The following is a 7,793-nucleotide window of genomic DNA, read 5'->3' as shown; positions in this document are numbered from 1 at the left end:
GAACAGGGCCTGTTCTTACTATTTTTAAAAAGAATGATCTAATCTTATTAATTATTAGCTTTTAATTTGATAAGAGAGAGGGAAAGTGAGAAAGCAAGCTGGTCTGGGACTAGAACCACAGTCAAAGCACATGGGAGTCCAGTGCCTTAGCCCCTACACCACCAGCAGCCCACCCAACCTGTCCTTAGTATTAAGTGGCTCAAATCCTTGGACCAAGAGCAGCCTGGCCTCCTCCCCTCTGCAGTAAAATACAAACTGAGCACTGCCCCTTCCCTGCTTGAAAGCTTCCATGCGTGCCTCTGACCCCTGGCATGTGGGCAAGCCTGCTCTTCCTCGCCCTGCCTGCTTCCCACGGCTGCTCAGCCCCGCCCCCCACGTCCCAGCCCCGACACACTCGTCAGCATGGCTAGTGCCTGTCTGCCTCCCACAGCAAGTGAAGGCCTGCTCAGCGTCCTCGGAGTCTTGCCCAGGGCCGGCTGGCCGACGTGAAGCTGGGAGACAGCAGTCATTTTGTCGTCTCCCGGGGTTATCTCAGCGTCTGGAGATGTGGTCGCTTGTCCTGGCTCTGGCCTTCAACCTTCTTGGTGCACCCAGTCAATAGCAGTGCTCTCTTGGGACCAGCAGTTGGCGTAATGGCTATGTCTCTGGACTCCCACGGAGTCGACCGTGGTTAGAGTCCTGGACCCGGTGGCTTAAATTCACGCTGGGCGTGTGTGCGTGTGTGCCCAAGATCCTGAGAGAATGGAGAAGGGATTGCGGTGTGGCCATTTCCCCTGCGGGGTGATTTCTCGCTTTCTGTCTGTCTCTGTCTGTCTGGCAAGTGCACGCGCCCTATAGCAAAAACCTCTCAAAAAAAAAAAAAAAAAAAAAAAAGAAGAGCCCTCTTCTGTAGTTCTATTAACCTCTGGGTGTCCTTTTTTTTTAAAAAAAACATTTGCTGGGGCTAGCAGGTGGCGTGGTGGTTAAGGCCCCAGACTTCCACACGGCCAACTGTAGTTCAAGCCCTGGGCCTGGTGACTTGCTTCCTCCTTTTCCTTTTCCCTCTTTCTCTCTGCTCTTCTAATCAAATTAAATAATTAAAAAGTGAATCTTGCTATAGGGTGTATGCACACATGTGGGATAGAGGACAGTGAGGGCACTCCCGAAGGGGACGGTCACACTGCAATCCCCTCTATTTCCCCTGTCAGGGTTCTGGGCATGCACACACATGCATCTCAGCACCTCAACCTCCATGGCACTGCCAGCCCCGGGTACCCTCTTATCCCAGCATGCATCGCCCACTGAGTTCCTCTCTCCCAGCGGTCCTGGGCAGAGGCTCAGCCACTGGAAGTGAAGTCTCCCGGCTCCCACCCGGAGTTGAGAGACGCATTCTGGGCAGCCCCTGTCCTGGGTGTTGGAGGAGCGGAGGGGACTGGTACCGACTCTGAGTCCTTGAAGGAGCCCCATCACTGGGAGGTAGGGTCAGTCCTTGTCCTTACAGACAGAAAGGTACTGAGGAGGCTGAAGGGGGTGCGGGTTAATCCCCTTTCCAGGAGACACATTGGAGGCTGCCAGGTGGGTGTGGGCAGGAAGGAGGTGCGGAGGCAGCGCGGGGTACTGACTGCGCAGAACTTGTAAGCGGTGGTCTTGCTGGAGCGTAAAATCCAGGAGAAAGATGAGGCTACGCGGCCTTGTGTGGAGGCCGGAGAGCCCAGGCCTCACGCCTGCAGGAAGTCCCTTCCCAGCCCCTGTTCCAGCAACCCCTGGCCGGGAAGAGGTCTGCGGGCTCTCCTGTGTCCCCTGGGAGCAGCACAGGCTCAGGTGCAGCCTAGCAGGCAGCACGGCCGCGTCCAGAAACCAGTTCAGCTAATCCCACGGAGTAAATAATCATCATCGTCCTGACACAGTTCAGCTAATCCCACAGAAACTGCCCCCACGGCTGCCTGGCAGATGCCCGCTCCTTCCAGGGGCTCAGATGTCCCTCACTCTGAGGCCTGCCCTGACTCCCTGAGCCGAGCCGGCTCTCCCTGTTCCACTGCTCTCCACGGTGTCTGATTTTATCTTATTTTTAAAATGTATTATTTAGTCTTATTTATTTATTTATTTACTTTTAATTTTGCTACAGAGCACACATGCTCACCAGAGAGAGGCAGAGAAAGGGAACGTGAGCAAGCCGCCAGGTCCGGGACTCAAACTGCAGTCTGCCATGTGGGAGTGCAGCACCTTAACCACCGTGCCACCTGCTGGCTCAGGTGACTGATTTTAGGTCTGCCTCCTCTGCCAGACTTGAGGGCAGGCACTGTATCCTTCGCCTCTGTTTCTGGGTCCCCAGGACCAGCAGAGACAAGGCCCAGAGTCCAACTTGTTGATCAATAAACTATTATCGTGTCTGTTTTGCAAGTTAGAAACGGAGGTTCACGGAGCCTGAGTGACACGTTCCTGAGCAAGGCTAGGTTCTGGGAGTCCCTCTGGTGGGCAGGGAAAGCAGCAGGTGCCAGAAGGTAAGGTCTGAGCCTGGCAAACTTCCCCAGAAGCTGTCCCTCTGTTCTCGTGGCCACCCTGACAGGGAGAGGCATACTGGGCCCTGTGTGAAGCCCGAGCTTGGCCCAGTCACACAGAGGATGGCATTTGCCCCTTGGAGAAGCATCATTTTCCCCACTGTCCAGAGGAGCAAGCAGAAGGTGACAGAGCCGAAGTGCCGGGCCCACCAGTCCCCAGTCGGGGAGAAGCAGAGCCACGGCCCGAAGCCTGGGGAAGGGGGCTGGTGGAGATTCCAAAGGGGAGGAGCTGGTCTGCCCCAAGAGGCCCAATCTTGGGACTGTGCCCCGGGCCCTGGGGTCCCTCTTCTACAAAGGGCACCAGGACCGGGCATCTGCCCAGTGCTCTTGTCCTTCCCGCCGCTCTCTGATCACCCCAGAGCCGTGAAGGACCGCCTTGCTGCCCTGGGGCATGGCTCAAGCCCAAGCCCACGCTTCCACACCGCATGACGATGAGACAGAGGTGCCAACCCCAACTGCCGTCACTGCAGGGCTAACCGAAGCGATACCTGTGGAGAGCTCATCACGCCTGGCATGGAGCCAGACTTTCAGGAAACAGAAGCCAGATCCCATGTGGCCAACCACAGTTGGATCCTGCCCCCAGTGGTTGGAAAAAAACAAGTGCATGCATGCCCCACATCCTGACGTGACGGAGAAATGGAGAAGGAACTGGGGTGTGACCGTACCCCACGGTGGGGTACTTCTTCTCTCTTCTTCCAGCAAATGTATACACCCACTAGCAATGAAAATGAAAATAAAAAAATAAAATAAACTAGGCCAGTCAGGTGGCAGAGGTTAAGGTGGCTGGATCCTACATGGCTGACTGCAGTTTGAGTCGTGGGCCCAGTGGCTTGAAAAACATGCCAAGCATGTCTGTGTGTGTGTGTGTGTGTGTGTGTGTGTGTACATGCACACGCACCTAAAATCCTGAGAGGAAAATTTAGAAGGGACTAGAGCACGGCCACCTCCTTAGGGGGTGATTTCTCACACTTTTTGAGAAAAAAAATAGCATAATGGCTATGTCACTGAACTCCCATGTAGCCAACCATGGTTCAAGTTCTGGACCCGGCGGCTTAAACTCACGCCGGGCATGTGTACATGCGTACCCAAGATCCCAAGAGGAGAACGGAGAAGGGATTGTGGTGGGGCCATCCCACTTGGGGGTTGATTTCTCGCTTTCTATCTCTCTGTCTCTCTGGCGAGTGCACGCGTCCTATTGCAAAAAAACCTCTCCAAAAGAAAAAAAAATATGGTTGGCATGCCATGTGAGTGCCCAAAATCCCAAGAGGAGAATGGAGAAGGGACTGTGGTATGGCCAGTCTCCCTGAAGGGTGATTTCTTTCTTTCTTTCTTTCTTTCTTTCTTTTTTTTTGAAGAGGTTTTTGCTATAGGGCGGGTGCGCTCACCAGACAGAGAGAGACAGAGAGACAGAAAGCGAGAAATCACCCCCCAGGGGGGATGGTCACACCACAATCCCTTCTCCTCTCGGGATCTTGGGCACGCACGCACACACACCCAGCATGAGTTTAAGCCACTGAGTCCAGGACGCGAACCATAGTTGACTACATGGGAGTCCAGTGACATAGCCATTACGCCAACTGCTGGTCCCCTGAAGGGTGATTTCTCATTCTCTCTCTCTGTTGAGCACACACAGCCTATAGAAAACCAAACCAAACCAAGCCAAAAACCACGCCAGGAGTGTGTGTGTGTGTATGTGTGTGTGTGTGTGTGTGTGTGTGTGCTCCCCCACATGGTCAACTGCAGTTCGAGTCCAGACCAGGTGGCTTGCTTTCTCACTGACCCCCAACCCGTGTGTCTCTCTGTTCTTTCTGGTGAGGACATGTGCCCTGTACCAAGTTAAAAAATAATTCATTAAAAGGAAAATCCTCGAGGACATGGGGAAGGGATTGTGGTGTGACCACTACCCACGGGAGGGGTGCTTTCTCACTCCCTACCTCCAGTGAGTCCACGTGCCCGCTGGCAAATTAAAAACATTAAATGCGATGTGGGGGTGACCACGCCCCTCCTCACCGAGGTTTCTTCCATCGTCTCTAGGAAGCCCCATCTGTCAATATTAAGAAAATGAAAGAGAACCATTTAAATAAGTAACTAAATGGAGCGTGTTGCGACACGGCATAAAGGGTTGGATCCTGAAACAGAACAAAGGGATTGAGTGGAAAAACTGGTGAAAGCCAGCGTGGCCCGAGTCCGTAACACACCGAGCTAGTCCGCGTTCTGACCAGGGTAGGCAGTCATTTCAGGAGTCGGCGCTACGAGAGACCGGGGGCGTGGTCACAGAAACGCCGTGCTAGCTTTGGCACTTTCCTGTACATGTAACCTTACTCCAAAATAAAAAGTTGACTTTAAAAAAACCCATTCTGTATTGCTTTATAACCTTCGTCAATCCTCCAACAGTTTAGCATGAAATCTGTTTGGAAGTGATGTGTTTACTTTTTCATCGCATAGTATCCTTCGCCGGGAATGAACCTAGCCCATCTCCTGTCTAGAAACTTCGGTTGTTTCCAATTCTTGCCTCGCTATAAAGAATGCCCTCCGTGCGGACGCTTAGTCATCTCCTGGTACACGAGCTGCAGTGGCGGCGCCAGCACCGTCAGCAGGGGAACGCCCGCCACGCCAGGAGGGGGCACGACTCTCACCCCTTCCCGTGGGCAAAGGTCCTCGTGATAAATCATCACAGCAGACCCCTGGCCACCGTTGGCCGCCTCCCTGGTGTCACGCACAACCGAGGCGCACCGATCTACCTGTCACATTCCTCCTCATGGAGTTTGTCCTCCGGGAGGGCCACTCCACCAGGCAGCCACCGGAGCAGCCACTGAACCCGCACAGGCAGTGGCTCACCCCCCCCCCCCCTCCCCCCTCTTCTTCAACCAGAGAGCGTCCTCCCGTGGGAGCCACGACCCCCCACGACCTGGCCGGCCGCCACGTCACGGTTGCCTCCTGCCGGCCTGCAGCAGAGTCAGTAGCCGAGGAAGGGACCCCCACCTGAGTCCTGGCTCTCTCCCAGAGCACCCCCAGGGCAGAGCAGCCCTCTCTGACCCGGGACAGTATTCCGAGGGGCTGGGGGGGCACTGGACAACAGGCATGGGGGAAGGCAGCCACTCAGAATAGCTGGTAGCCACGGCGAGGTCCTTTTTCTTTGCGAATGGCCATGGGAAAGCAGGCAGGGATGGCCAGGCAGCTGCCGGGTGCCGGTCCTCACTCCACACATGCTCACGGACGCTCAGAGGTTACGCGTCTCCCGCAAGGCACACCGCGAGCCAGTGAGGGCGATTCTTTTTGTCACACCCAGAAGCCATGCCCACGCCACCGGGCACGTGACAGAATGCACGGCTGATAGGAAACCGCAGGGATTCCTGCTCTTCTGGCCCCGACAAAGGATCGCCTGCTCCACTCTTGGCTGCACGGACCGCGTCTGGGGGCGTGTGGAAGAATGCACGTGGGCCGAGCCTAAGGCGGCTGTCAGTTCATGGGGACGCACTGTCTTCTCAGTCTCGACGGTACCCGAGAGCTGAGAACTGCTGCTGCCCGCCTTTGCTTGAAAATCCCCATTTCCAGCCAGATGCAGGTTTTCCGAGAACTCTGGGGGTCCCTGCGGTTAGGGCAGCCCTAGCACCCTTCCTGGGGCAGTGCCCTCTGCTGGAGCGCCCCGCCCTCTGCACGGAGCTATCCAGATGCCACCTCCTTCACAAGCTCCCCTCTTCTGGTCCGACCCCCGTACTCGTTAGGCCTTCTTTTACACCCTGCTGCCCTTCTATACTCCAGGTAGTTCACAGCGCGCATACGAACGTGACGCCGAACATCAGAGGGGGCTAAGGACCTTACCAAGAAACCTCGACAGAGGAAAGAACAAGAACTGAACGTGAGACTGAGCTCTGAGTTTCCTCACAGCCAGGGCAAAACGGAACACATAGAGAACGAGACACGTCTGGCCTGGTGGATGCTGACTGGCCCATCGCCTGCTCTGAGCGGTCTGTCCTGTCCTTGTCTAGGAGACCCATATGCTGACGATGGCTCCATGGCAGCTCCCCTCCCTGCATGCCCATTCGGCTCACTGGCCCAAGTCTTGTCTTTCTCCTCCCACCTGCCCTCTGCTGGGCTGGGCTCCTGGAAGGGGCGCTAGGAGAGAAGCTCTTCATCACATCGCCCTGCTCAACTCCAAACACAGCTGCCGCATCCCCAAGACGCCAGTGGTCCCTCCGGAGGTGTGACTAATGAATGCCATTAGTCACCCGGAGCTGCGGTGAGAGCGATGGCTGGGGCAGGGCCACCACAGCTGCCCTCTTGTTGCCATCCTTGCCAGAACCACAGGGGACCGACTCCTGTCTCCCAGTAACTCACTGCTCTGGCCAGTCTGGAGTAAGGGTGGTTCCAGTTTTCCCGTCTAGCGGGTGGGAGTGTTAGTACCAAGAGGAAGACAGCAAGAGTAACAGAAAGCGGCCTTACCCGAGGAGCAGTGCCACGCAGGGCCTCCACGTGAGAGCGGGCTCTCGAATGTCTTCTCTTGCTTGTATCCAGTCACAACCTTTCCGTGTCACGTGTGCCTCTGGGAACCTCTGCCCTTCCCGTCAAGTACCAAGGCAGCTGTTGTGGTATTGGCAGGGTGGGTGGGCAGGGCGTGTGGAACCGCAGGGCCAGGCTGGAGCTCGCGTTCTGCCACCAGACAGACGAACCTCGGAATCCAGAGACATACGGGAGACGCGGGGGCACTCACCTCTGCAGGGCCACTGAGCATGGGGTCACGTGTGCAGAACCTCCCACACACGAGCCCTCGGTGTATGTCCGTCATTAACCACGGAACACAGACAGGGTTCTGCACATCCCAGAGGCCCACGATTTCTATGTGCTCCTCAGAATCTAAGCCTTGGTGCCGGCAGGTGGGTTGGTGGTTAGGGGCGCTGGACTCCCACATGGCTGACTATGGTTCGAGTCCTGGACCTCGTGGCTTGCTTTCTCACTTTCTCTGTGTCCAGCTCTGGTCAAATTAAAAATAACAATGATGATAAATAAAATAAAACAAATAATTCTTTAAAGACAAACCCAAGCCTGGTTGCTGATGGTCGTGAGAACAGCTCTCAGCGCCTACACCCCCCAACTCCATTAGCATTTCCTGAGCTTCTGCTGCGTGCTGGACATCCTAACCAACAAACGCCAGGGTCGCCAGGGTCGCCAGCAGGCCTGAGGGGACTGAAGAGGGGGATGACTTGCCCCAGGCCCCCAGGGGAGTTGCTGCTGAGTCTGCCTCTGACCTGCTGCACT

This window comes from Tupaia chinensis, unplaced genomic scaffold, assembly GCF_000334495.1.
Source record: "Tupaia chinensis unplaced genomic scaffold, TupChi_1.0 Scaffold000573_1, whole genome shotgun sequence".
In the NCBI taxonomy this organism is placed as follows: Eukaryota; Metazoa; Chordata; class Mammalia; order Scandentia; family Tupaiidae; genus Tupaia; species Tupaia belangeri.
Note: the sequence above shows the minus strand (reverse complement) of the source record.